Below are 12,759 nucleotides of genomic sequence, written 5' to 3'. Positions count from 1 at the left end.
GACGATCCGCGAGTAAGGAGAGGTCGCGAAGAGCCCCCGTAATAATGTGGGTACGGGTATATGAGCTGCATCTCTTCAGGAAAGGCTGAGTGCTGTGGTTTGATGATCAGTGGTCTATGTTGCACTACACAGTTTTTCCCTGCATCCCTGAAAGTGTTGCACTATTGCTAGGCAAAGAGCAGTAATTCTGCTGATAGTGTCCTAGCTTTCCCCCCATTTGATGACTTTTTGAAGGGCTGTTGTAAACAAAGGTTTTCAAGGCAAATTCTTTTTGATTACTGGTTAGCGTGTTTGTCTTGTAGCAGACGACTCAAATGGATGATTTTTGAATAAGAACTTGGCTGCAGCGAGCGCGATTGCAGAATGTTACGGGAGCAAAACTTGTAAAGGGAAGGACATTGAAAGCATCAGTGACAGATTTGTGGAAAAAAATATGTTGCATAACTTTTTTTCCTTCTGGAAATATAATTTATAAGAGTTAGAAAAAAATGTAATATTGCTAATTAAACATAAAATGATAATAATGATATGCATATTAATACAGTCATTAACAAAATCAATATTCCAAAATATTTACATCAAGAAATTTGAGAATAGCATAAGATGATTTTTTTTTATTTCATCACTGTAGTCTAGCTCCAATCGGAATGCTGTATGCTCGATGACACTTTTAGTCATTTAAGAATCAGCTGATTCTAATAATGAGTCCCAGTACAACATCTTTGTAATACCGTGTACCGTTGATTTACATAAACTGTAACATACTATTGTTTCTTTTTGCCATTTTCTGACATTTACTTAAGAATTTTCAAAATTCAGAAAACATTAACTGTTTCCTGTCAATGTGGAGGGAATTCACTTCAGCCCCTTAAAACTTGCACTGTTAGGGTGTTTTTTAAATAGTGGAATCTGCTTCTTGATATAACTTGCTTGTAATTCACCTTGAAAAATGTTTTAGTGTGGTAGTTAATTGTGCATCCAAAAAACTTGGAGAACAATTTGGAGCTGGGTTTTAAGCCGGGATCCTGACACCGATTATTTAAAAATGCCTTGATTAGGATCCCTAAGAAATAAAAGTGTTCCCAAAACTGATCTCTGGGGGACACCTTTAGCAGCAAAACAGAAACAACAGGAAATGCCTTTTGGCTTTCACAAACTTCTGTTGAATACAATGACATACTATGACAACACAAAATACAGAGTCCTTGCTTTAATAATATATGATCAAAAGTCTCAAAATCCTCAAAGAAGGTAATAAAAGGGATGCCTAGTGTAATTCTTAAATGAAATAGTTTATTACTTTTAATGGCACAAATTTTTTTCTGTGTCCATCATGAGTGGTGAATTTTAAAAAGAGAATTTTAACTATAAGCCTGGATGTTGCTTAGATGTATAAAAGAACATGTTCCCTTTGGATAAGGGATGAACAAGGCAGATTTTCAAAAGGAAGGAAACTGAAATGAACTTTGAACATGATTAATAAATAAAACGTACGGTGTGAACTAGCAAGGTTTGGATGCAAAACCTGATCAAAATAAACTATAGCCTTACATGCACATTCCACCAGGGGGCAGTCTGTAGCTATCAAGGGACAGCAACACCTACGCACAAGCAGAGATTTTGTGTTGCTAATATGTTTAAGCTAAAAATGATCACAATAAAGTTTCAAAACTGGGTTAAAGCTTGTACATAGCTGCAAAATAAAATACATTTTGAGAGAAAATAAAAGTGAACGATTTCCATGGGCTGCCTCGCTGCAGAACTGTACAGAACAACTTCCTCTGCATAGGAAGGAGGCAGATAAAAAAAAAGGTTTCGGTGGCTTCGGCGGAGTTCTGTAATGCAGCTCAGCGTCGACATCAAAGCCCATTACATTTGAAAAATGCCACGGCTTTTTGCGCTAAATTGATCCACTGCTTCCCGGTTGTGTATGAGTGAGTAAGGATGACAGGCGTTTTGTAGGAGTTATCGCAAAGGAAGGAGGATCGGTGGGGGCCACCGGCTGTGGCTCAGTGTTTCTCTCTCTCTCTTTTCTGCTGTCTTCATGAGGGATTAAAAGAAATATGAACAAAATCCTCCACATAATGAATATCTGGGTTAGTTTGGAGAGAGTTCAGGTTTCAGTTGAAAGTTGGAATTTGTGTCAGCTGGACGTTTTTCAAGGAAGAGTAAAAAAAAAAAGATGACTTGTTGATTTCTAAAAAAGCATGTTATTATATTCCAGTGTAAACATGTAATAGTTATCCACAATAATTATGGAGTAAGTCACTGGGGCCTCCAATAAAATGGACTATCTTGTTCTCTGTGAAATATAGAACAAAAGGTGGGGGGGCTGCAGAGAGCATCTGAGGACAGATACAGCCCTGTTGTTATAGTGACAGAGAGAGAGAGAGAGAGAGAGAGAGAGAGAGAATAGGATTATCAATTACAAAATGGAGAAACTTTGTCTTTGAAGAGCAAAGCACTTTGTTTATGCTACGCAGCTTTAAAGACATCAGAAGAGAAAAGCTCCCCCCTGCCCCATGCAGATATAAGACGGCTGAAAGGAACCAAAGTTTTTCAGGGTGAGTCAAAATGTTTCGGTCTGTGTGTGTATGCACTGGAAGACAGCAGATAAACTTGGCTTATCTGCTGTCTAAACCAAACCAGACTTTGGTTTAAGTCTGGCCTTAACGAGCCAACATGATAAACTCGTGAGCATGCTCCTGTGTGTGCCTCTGAGAGCCAAAGTAAACACATCGGGCCACCCGCCGTCAGCTGCGCCACAGGACCCGTCAGAATCACTTCAATCAAAAGAAACCAGACAGATCCCAAAAATAACAGAGAGACCTTAACAGGGAAAAGCATTACTAGTCAATTTTTCCCACTAAAGACATTCACTTGATGATTCCAACACTATATATGCAAATCTGTAATGTGACAGTGTAAATACCTCAGAGGTCACCTGGAGGTGCAACAGTGAGCATTTACAGGAACGGACAGAGCTGACTGTTGTTCTCGAGGAATATTAGGACATTCGGTGTTTGTGACAAGATGCTGCAGATCTTCTAGACGTCTGATGTGAAGAGCGTAATCTCTTCTGCCGTCATCTTTTTAGGCAGCAGAATCAGAAACCAGGACTTTATAAAGGGGATGAAGAAGGAAGGTTGTGTTCTGGGGAAAGCTCTGGAACGTCTGCAGACGACGGTGCATGAAAGGATTCTTCATGAAATGAAGACCATTATGGAGATCCCTTAGCATTTGATTCAGAGTGTCTTCAGTCAGAGGCTTCTTCAGAACTCGCTGTGAAAGCAGACTGCTGCAGGAGGTCCTGCTGGCAGCATCGTCTCTACGACAACTCTTTGAAGAAACTTGAGTAATATGAGTTACAGCAGTATTCAATTTTAACTTTCGAATCAATAAAGTATTTTTAATCAACTTAATTTGAATTGATAAACATAAGAATTATTATTATTATTTTTTGTAAAGGCCAGAAAATTAAATACGCAGAATTACGTGTTGCCCCAAACTAATATCACACAATAATGTCCCCTGGGTAAGACGTAGTGATGGCTACGTCATCAGACATCAGCATGCTGTTTGTACTATTCATGCAGCATGGAAAATGAAGTTGAAGGAAATAGTGACATAGGGACAGATGTAAACACAAAGCAAAGCTGGAATCTGTTGCAGGCTACAAAAAAAAAAAAAAAAGAAGTCTCATGGTGGTTCTAAAATGACACTGACACAGCCAGAGCTACAACAAAGCTATAGCTCAAAGAATATTCATGTGTTAAAATGGCCCTGTTAAAGTACAGACCTAAATCCAATTGAGAATTCCTGGCAAGACTTCAAAATTGATGCTCGCATACATTCTCATTCTAATCTGACAACTATTTTTAAAAATACAAATGGTCTCAAGTTGTGCAAAGTTGTTGCAGCCAGGTGTGTCTCCCACTAACTTAAACTTTGGTTGGTCCATGGCCAAATATGAAAAAGTTCAAGGGCTTTAAATATTCCTTGGGGATTTCTAAGCTCACACAGATATGTTTGAGGCAGTGCTGGTTGACTGTATCAAAGCAAGAGAGCTATGACTTTTCATGCTGGTGATTCCCTGTAGGAAAAAAATATATACAGAAACAAAGGAAGCATATTTTGATCACCTGCTGGCATATGAAGGACAGCAGAAGCAGGAAGCACAGAAACACCGCAGGAGATGCGAAGCAGCGCAACTGGCTCACCGATTCTCACAGTCGCCGCCTGCAGAGATGCACACCTGGCTGCGTGGTATGTGGACTCTCGCAGACGTCTGAGGTGATCTCAGAAGGTTCTGTAGAAGGTTATGCAAGTAAAGAGCTAAGGTTATTTGTAATGTAAAAATGTGCTGTCACAAATTCCCAAATGGATGGCAGCTAGAATAGTTCACTTCTTATTTCTTGAATGCTTGTTCTGAGTTATTGAAAATTACAATTGGATAAATAAACAATTGTAATTGTAATAAATAAGCAAAATTTGAGACCAATTCACTTACTAGTCATGTTTCTGGATTGTGGGAGGATGTCAGAGTGCCCAGAGAGAAGCCAAACACATACAGAGAGAACATGCAAACTAACACAGAACATAGTGTGTGTGTGTGTTTCAGCATTTTTCTTACCTAATAAGGCCCATTTTTCCAATAAATACTATATTGTGGGGACCCACTTCTCCATATGGGATCCAAATTACAGGCTCAATAATAAGAAGTGCTGTTATGGACTACAGTGTGAATTGGATTTAGATTAGGTTTAGGGTAAAACATGACTTTGTGTGTGTGCTTGTGTGTTTGTTTGTGATACCTTGTGGCTACCCACTGTCCTTACTACGTTGTGGGGACCCACTGCTCCTTGTGTGGACCAAAGCTGGTCCCCACTAGGGGAAGCTCTGTTTTTGGGTCAGGGGTTAGATTTAGGACTAAGGTGTGAATTGAGTTTTGATTAGGGTTAAGGTTAAGTATGTAATAGATAGGATTAGGGTTAGGATAAGGGTAAGGTTTAGGCTGTAGAAATGAATGGGAGTCAATGGAAAGTCCCCACAAAGATAGCTACTCAAAGGCATGGGTGTGTGTGTGTTTGTGTTTGCGTGTCTTTTGATGGAGGGATATACTACTCCACCTTTTGGCCAATGACTGCTGGATGTAGGCAGCCGTCGTTGCAGCGTCACTCACCTGCCACGCTGCGAGGCTTAATGGGTGTAGCGGATGGATGGATGATTACATATAACATGTGTTAAATCTTAAACACATTAAACTAATCAACAAAAAGTAAGTGTAAAACAAAATTCTCCACAAACATCCTATTTTGAATACAGTTTATAGTTATGCAACTATAAAGCTGCATATGCAATTTTTATTTGCTCAAACTGTCGCCATGTCGTGACATAGGTAATCTGTGAAAAGATGGAGCTCCTCCACCTCATCCAAGAGCTGCTACTGCCATCTGCAGAAACGCTCCGGGTCAAAAACGCGTTCACACGTTCAGAATAAAGTCGACTCACCCTTGGTCAGGTTGTTCCTTCACTAATTTACATCCCCATTTAACACCCATGCATAACAGTTTTGATCCACCTTTACTCCCGTTTTGGAACATGAAACAAATGCTACTGTTCCCTTGCAATTAAATCAATCCTTATCAGCTTATTGTTCTTCATGGTTACACATTTTCAACAGTTATGGAAATAAGTCATGAAAATGCTCAAATTTTATGTGTCATTAATTCTAGTTGTAATTTATTTTCCAAAAAGTTTGGAACACACATTATTTCCACTTATTTCATGTTTGTTCCAGTTGACTTATTAAATAGGAGAAATTGTGACGCACAAGCACAAGCAGCACAAGCAATTTTTTATTGCTTGTGCTGCTTATGTTGCTATTTATTTGCAGCAAAAGCAATTTTGAACTTACACTAAGGAAATCAATTACATAGACAAACAGCTATCTATGAGCAACAGCTGCTCTTTAGCTATTATATCTTCAGCAGAAGTTATTATTCTGTACACTTGAAACAATAAATACAGATGCAAATTGGAAAATCTAAAAAAAAAAAAACATTTAGAGTGAGGATAAGAATCTTTTTTTCTAGGCATGACAACAAGGACAGATGATCCATATCTGCTACTGAGCGACAGAGTAAACCAGCAGACGTAAAGCCAAAAAAAGTATAAAAATAGCTAAAACAATGCCGTCAATTTCTTTCTCTAGTTTAATGTTTCTACAATATGCACATTTAGGCCTCTTCAGTCACACAGACATTAGTGAATAGCTTTGTGAGAGTAATTCAACGAGGCCTTTTCCAGGATATTCAAGTTTGAATCAAGCTAATATTTGAGCTTGAATCAGGTTTTCATCTTGGTTTGAGGCTCTAAAGTCATTTATTTACCTTCTGTTTTGAAAAGACACCTCTTGGTTGCCTAAGCTTGGCACCAACAGCATTACCAAGGCTTAGAGAAAAGAAAAAAAAGGTGTGAAGTGCAACCTTCCAAAAGGTTTGAAGAATGCTATTGTACTTATCTTTTTTTTTTTACCCGAGACTACCCTGACTTTTTGCATTCTCACTAGAGAACTATTCAAAGCAATCTGAATCCTTAGATTCAAGGAGCCGTCTAACTCTGTATGTTTCAGACTTGTAAAAGGAACTCATGCCAAATATATGAACTGTAAGTGTGTTACCATGCTACAACCAGAAATGAAAAGAAATAATGGAAAAACAATACCTGTAATTAACGGTGTTCATGATTAGAATAAGGAAGAAATGGATAAATATGAACAAACTGAGTGGGTGTGGATTCAGAAAGTGAAACTGAAAAGATGATCTACTGAAAAAAAAAAAAAAAGAATAGCTCCATTTCCCTGCTATCAGTTCGTTTGATTGCATCCGCAAGCAGCGGAGCTTTCTTCAGCACAAAGTCACGCACCGCGGTAGAAAAGGCATGCCTCACCCCGGCTGAATATGGGATTTATATTTGTTGGGAAGCGCAGATATGAGTCTTACAGATAAGACGACGTCTGAATAGGAACAATGGAGATCAAAGCTGTCAGTCAAGATGGTATTTATTGCTCTGGGTGTTACTATTACTGCCATTTAACAGAGGAACAGGCAGAGATGAAACCTGAGAGAGAGAGGAAGAAGGGAAGAGGAAAAGAAACCCCTTCAGAGATGAGAAAGTGTTTCAGTACTGGACCTTGGCATCAACGAGGTGCCATGAGGACAGTGACTAACTGCTCTCATATGAAGCCTCACAGCGTCACCACCAAGCAGGGGGAATTTCTCACATTTTGATTGTTTTGGTTGTCATGGAAGCGGCCAGCTGTGGTTAGCGATACAGAGACCTGCTCTTCTGGAGGTTTCTTAATGGCTTCGTCATGTCGGTGTTTAATACACATTCATCTACTAGCCAAAGACTCCACACCACTGTGGTAGTCAGAACTGCTTTTGCAAGAACAAGCACGAGGTAGAAAAAGTTTGTGTGGTCGTCTAACTATGACAGGATGAAGCATGATCCTCTCTAATGCTAAGTGACAGAGGCCTGCATCTCAGGCCACTTTTTTTGTGTATTTGTCGCAGACTGAGCAGTGTGGTACCACTCACAACGCAGCAGGCATAAACCCAGAGCTCTGCATACACTTGACTTGATCTGCGCCCGCTGACAGGGGACCACAGTGCACCCAGCGTGAAGATTTATTGGAGAAAGTGAAGTGCATCTTTTAATTCTGTCTCTTAAGAGAGAAGAAGTCTGATTTTTGAGATTCTCTCCCCACACCAGAGACAAGAGAGAGAGAGGTAAAGCTGCAAAGCTAATCTAGATGAGCCACAGGAACTGAAACACTGCAGCTCATTTGAGTCTGAATATTCAACCCCCCCCTCGCCCCTACAATGCTCAGCATAAAGGAATGCATGCAGAGACATAAGGTAGCATTCTCACAGTGCAAAATCTCTCTCCCTCTATTGAATGATTGCAAGAGGAGATGTTTATGTCCACATTTCAAGACAAACACGATCGCCACATCTTGTGGGAGGGCACACACACACACACGCACACCAGTGCAAGCAGGGAGACACACAGGAGCATGTGCCGCCATAGCTTTGCGAGGCGCCGTTCGCATCCTTTCAGTGAGGGATTTGCAGAAGACAGCAGCGAACGTGGTGCAGGATTTCTGTCATCATCGAACACATGGGGAGAGGAGTCTGCCTAGACAGCAGCATTGACAGATTGCATGAATAATTTAGGAACAAAGTGAGAGGCCTCGCGGACCTCTGAATCACTACCGACGACAGTTGCCTACTCTGACTTTGGTTCCCCTCTCATCTTTTTTTAATGCATATTATTTCCATAAATACTTCTCCCTAACATCTCGGAGTTGCGTCCAAACACGGAAGGGACGCAGCACCGGGTGTCTGATGTGGAAACGAGGGCTGTGGCCTCAGCGGCGACGCAGCGCGACTCGTAGAAACCAAACAACATCTTCATTCACGTCAAGCCGGGGTTTCAGACATGAAAACAATCCCTGACAGGAAGGCTCTGACATAGTTAAAGGCCAAACGTCATATTACAGAACAAGAAAACAAATAAACAAAATCTACATACATTGTTTTGTTCAAAGTAATGAGGCAAGCAAAGTAAAATAGATGAGTTTTATGATAGTAAGCATTTGAAAGGAATGATTTTCAAAACCCTAAAATTTAAATTAGCTGGAAACTTTGCAATCACTAGCTTTTTTCTTGGCTAACAATTATGTCATTCCTATAGGTTTTGTCTTCCATATATAACATCACCATTTTTTGACAAGTTTTAACTGCGCTCTAAACATGCCTTTTTTTTGTTTCAGACTTTTTCTCACTTTCAGAGATGGATATGAATATACCTGTCAGGAGCTGGCAGCATGGTGATACTCCCTTAAATATGTAAAAAAAAAAAAAAGAGGATTAGAAAACCAGGTGGCTGACAATGGACATAAAAGCTGATGCGTTACATGGACAGGTGAGCTTAGAAAATGAGCTACACATGACAGGTACAGTGCTTTTACAGGGATGGACAAAATGGGAATATACAATGAGGCCGTATAACAAATAACCAGTACTTGTAATATGATGTATTCGACAAGAATTTGCCAGAAACCCGTAATAAAACTCACTCAGCAAGATTTGTAGGAGTACATTTTGAAAGTGTATGCTCTCCAAATCTTTTGTCTGTAAATACCAGTTTGAGTCCTAATGAAATGTCTGTTGTACTCTTTGGTCAGTACAACAACAAAGCTCCATCACAAGTGCTTTATTTACATAATCATCGCATGGAAGACAATGGCTTTGTTATTTTATGCTGTTATTCAGCCAGCAGACACAATTTACGAGACGCAGCGGCACTGAGAGAAAACTTCCGCGTACTTTGATCTGCTTTATTTTCTGGAGATTACATTCAGCCAAAGTCCTAATTGCAGTACTTTGTGTGCATCCTGCACTAACCTAATTTAGGGTCCTTTTGAAAATAATGACATGAAATTTTTTTTTTTCTGGTTAATTAGTATTAAAGTGAGGTAAACAAAACAACAATTCAAGCTGAATGATTCACTTGTCCTTTACGGAGATTTGCATATTTAACTTTCCACATGTAACCCTATGCTTAATCTGTTGTTTTCTGGTCATGTGACAGCATATATCACACAATATAATAAACCAGAGTACAAACATCAGAGGTCTCAAAAACATTTGCATAATAATGTTTTCAGTGGATCCCAAAACATAGGTCTCATTATTTTGTGGTGATTAGTGAGTAAACCTACTTAGTAAAAATAGAAATCAAAGTTAGAATAATTAGGTTTTAGCATCAGGCGATGGTTTGTGTAGCCGCTAAAAGAAATATATGTTGTCTGGCAGAGGGAAAAAAATATTTTAAAATGTCTGAAGTGGCCTTGTCAATATTTAAAAATACAGTTTCCATATTTTCAAAGACAAATTACATCATTTGACAGACCGGTTTATATAATTTGTCTGTATTTAAAAATTGTCAACAACCTGGCCCAAGCAAGGACAGAAACCAGAAACCATTGTGGCACGCGTTCACAATGGCATTTTTGATTTATTTTGGCAAAAACTACATTTTACTTAAAATACTTTTAATACATTTGAGGTGCAACATCTCAAACGAAAAACAAGTACCGTTCTGCAAAATCAGCACATATTTATTTTGCAACTCATCAGAAAAATGAAGAACTTAAAAAGCATTTTTCAGTTTGGTGTTTGATCTTGTTTATCTGAAGAACTGTCAACTATTTTGCATTATAACGTTTAAATGATTGTACAATGATTGAACCTGAGTTTCACAAGTTTACATATTGTAGCTCCGTTGCTTTTTGTTGATCTAATGTGAATCTTGTGCCAAAAAAATTTTTTAAAAAGCATTCAAATGAGTAGTTTTGTGTTTTCACAAGTAGTGCAAGGGTTTCAATAACCTCACACTGGTAACTGGTGCTTGTTCAACAGAGTAGTGAAAAACTTCTACATTCTTAACTAGATTTGATCGAAACAAGTCCACATTCGTTGAAAATAAACATTCTTTTAATTGGCCCTCTATTAAAGTGCCAAACCTGTAGCTTGACCTCATACCGACTTCAATGTCATTACCTAGCTTTGTTCTTACACTGTGCAAACATAGGGTGGATACCCACTTCAGGTTTTCTTTACATGCATATAGCAAGAAAAAACATATTCAAAGCAAAAATGTCCACTAATTATTATTATTTTTTTCCCAAAGAGCTACTTGCCACAAGCCAAAGCTAATTTCTATTTTATGTCATGAAACAAACTCAGAACGTTCTTTTACTGCCATTATATACAAGCTGTGAACACAATAAAACCATCCAGTAAAAATACATGCACTTCTCTTTGCAGTTTGAAAGTGGATAGGCCTTTTTGTCTGGCTAAATACTGTGAGAATACAGGCTGGTGGTTTTTCTTTGATCAGATTTCAGCTAACATTTAGGTGCTCTTTGATCACCGTCAGTACACATTTCTCTCTCTGAACACATCGTTTCCTCAGAAGAGCAGGCTCACCACAACTCAAAATAAGATTTAAGGGAATGAAGCGAAAACGTTGACAACATTTCCACACAGTTGCATCAGTTAAGACGAGGCAATTAGGTTAAGTCAACATAATGTTTTTGGGTATTTTAGGTTAGCGTTTTTTTTATTTTTATTTTTTTAAATCAGATACAACCTGGCAAACACATAAACTCAGCTCAATTACGACACATTTCAGTGGGAAGAAACTGGAGTGTTTGGAAAGAACGTGCAGATTCTACAGAAAGACCCCAAACCTCAGTCTGGAGACTGAATTCAAATATCTGTCACGCTTCATTTATCAAATATCTGTCATGGTGAAAACGATTTGTTCTTTTCCAATTATGTGGTACTTTGTACTGGTTGTGGATTATTTGTTGCTATGTTACAAAATGTCACAAAAAACGTGAAGCAGTACTAAATGTTCTTGGGTCAGACAATTTCAAAGTAGTAAGATCAGATTTTTAAGAAGCGGACGTCCATTAGGAGCTTTTGGTCAGCACATGTCTTTGCTGTTATGGTTATCTGCAGCTTCTTCGTTTTAATCAGACAAAAATCTGTTTTCATCATATATCTATAGATTCTAATAGGAATCAGATGTAATCCCTCAACAGAACCCCTCCGTAAATTTTTTTTACTCCTTTAGATTAAAGTTGTTGTATTTTTAGAAAACCTCTGTTAAATTGAACCATTTTAAGATGAAGAAACAGCTGAAATACGCAGATTGTGATTAAGCATGCATGTCATTATCAGCATGGTATCGGCCGTAAAGTTTAATATTGGACATCACCCATTCAGTCAAAATAACTCACCAGACTTGTCATAGCTCAGAGATGTTGATGCCTGCAGCACAGCACAACATCAAATTTGCAGTTTGTGTGTTGTCATTGTTTTAGAAAGAGCAGATGTCATGAATAAATTTGACATTAGGCATAATGCAAGTTAAAAGTGTTTCATCATTTTCAGCCTCCTTTTTAGCATTTGCATTTGGTAGCAAGCTAAATTAGCAAAAATAATGCAGCATTTTAATTCCACAGTACAGAAAGCCATATAGTTTTGGTAAATAGGTATAGGAAATTAATATCTGTATTAGTATCGGTTATCGCCAAATGAGTTTTAGTATACTGGCATATCGGATATCAACCAAAAATCCAACATTGTGATGCTTTTGGGACTTGATGACTTTTTTGGTAAAGTTTTTTAGTACATCCAAACTCCTCAACATAATGTGCTGACAGCTTTAAAAGATCAAATTACACCTAGTTTGGTCAATTCCCTGATGTATTATTCAGTTAATGCAATGATTGCTTAATGAAAGGCAAAGTTTAAATCAGATGAACAACTCTATTAATGCTGTATATGAAAATACCCTGACTAGATATATATGCATATATATGCAAATGTTAAAAGTTATAAAGCTGCTGACAAACCGCCGTGCCTCGCTGCATCGAATTTGAATTCGAGCCAAGCTGCGGGGGTTGATGTATTCACTTGAGCTGATGATTAAAGAGGGTTTAAAACCCTTTCTTGGGGGAGCTCGTTTGTGTATGTGTGTCACTGAAAGGCAGGGTGGGATGTGGAAGTCAAAAAAATAAATAAACAGGAAAAAAAATAAAATAAAATAAAAAGAAACAATGCAGCATCTGTGCCTGCAAGTATTTGGCTTCATGTTAACTTTTGACCACTCGCCTCA

Source organism: Xiphophorus couchianus, chromosome 23 (assembly GCF_001444195.1).
Source record: "Xiphophorus couchianus chromosome 23, X_couchianus-1.0, whole genome shotgun sequence".
NCBI lineage: Eukaryota > Metazoa > Chordata > Actinopteri > Cyprinodontiformes > Poeciliidae > Xiphophorus > Xiphophorus couchianus.
This window is presented reverse-complemented; position numbering follows the sequence as displayed.